Genomic DNA, 1,141 nt, shown 5'->3' on the forward strand with positions numbered 1-1,141 from the left:
GACCTAACTTCTATTGGGCTGAGGCGTGCACATATGCTGTGTTTCTAATCAATCAAGCTCCGACTCGTATGCTTGGAGATGCAACACCAGAGGAGATGTATCACTTGTATCCTCGACCTCCCTCACGTTCAACAACATGAGACGAACCACTGCTCCAAAAAGAAACCCTTAAAATTAAAGGTAATGTTTAGGTTTAACAAGAATTTAGACTTGAAAATATACAAATTTCACCCCTCAAAATTAAAGGCAGCAGTGCTCTCGTGAGCTGGTTTAAGCCGCACTGATCGTCTCACTTATAGCTGCCGGCCTTGGCTGGCCGCCTTTCCTCTCGCAGGTGGTTGTGCTCTTTGCGTTCTTGGGTGGGACGAGCAACTTGTTCATCACTAGAGCGAGCGAGGAGACTATCTTAGCTTTGTGCATCTCAGATCGACTCTCTCTCTCTCTCTAGCTAGCATCAAAACCTAAGGTGAAGTCATGGCATCTTTCGTCGGTCGTTATGGGTGAGAACCAATCATATCATCTTGTGTACACTACAGCAGCGTCTGCCAGCTCGAGAGCAGCTTGTGGGGAAAGGGAGGTAAACACAACGACATTTATGATGCAAAGCCATCATCCATGTCTTGTCGTTGTAGTATAGTGGTGAGTATTCCCGCCTGTCACGCGGGTGACCCGGGTTCGATCCCCGGCAGCGGCGATTCCCTTTTCGACGTTGCAGCTGCGCCCTTTTCGGGTCAATGAGACATCAGGCTTCAAACCTAGGCAGGGTCCCGGAATTCTCAAACGACTTCCCTGTTTTTTTCCGAGTTTCCATGTTACCAAAGGTGAATAATCTTCTACTATTCATATGGTCAAGACTAAAGATATAAGCTCTCTCTCCATAAGATAAATAAGCACCCCAAACCTTTTTAGGCGGTCCATTAAGGTTCGGGGGTCCATGCAACAACGTTCGCCTCCTTCAGTTTGTTGGGCTTCCATGCAACCTTTGCGTGCTTCAGTTTGTTGGGCTTCTGGCGCGACTCGTCTCACAGCGATTTTTCTGGTTCTGGGTCTTCCGAGATGTTCTTCTTCACGTGCTTCTCGAGCGAGTCATCAGCTATTTTTCTGGTTTGGTAAGGCTTCCATGCAACCTTCGCCTCCTTCA

General features: G+C 47.9%; 1 non-coding gene across 1 annotated transcript; it reads left to right on the plus strand.

Moving 5' to 3' along the window:
- The first annotated feature begins 622 nt into the window (after positions 1-622).
- On the plus strand, positions 623-694 carry TRNAD-GUC (transfer RNA aspartic acid (anticodon GUC)). The gene has a single exon. It is a non-coding gene; the product is annotated as a tRNA-Asp (tRNA).
- Positions 695-1,141: the final 447 nt, after the last annotated feature.

This window comes from Cibotium barometz, chromosome 52, assembly GCF_041138505.1.
Source record: "Cibotium barometz isolate CiBa-2024 chromosome 52, ASM4113850v1, whole genome shotgun sequence".
Lineage (NCBI taxonomy): Eukaryota > Viridiplantae > Streptophyta > Polypodiopsida > Cyatheales > Cibotiaceae > Cibotium > Cibotium barometz.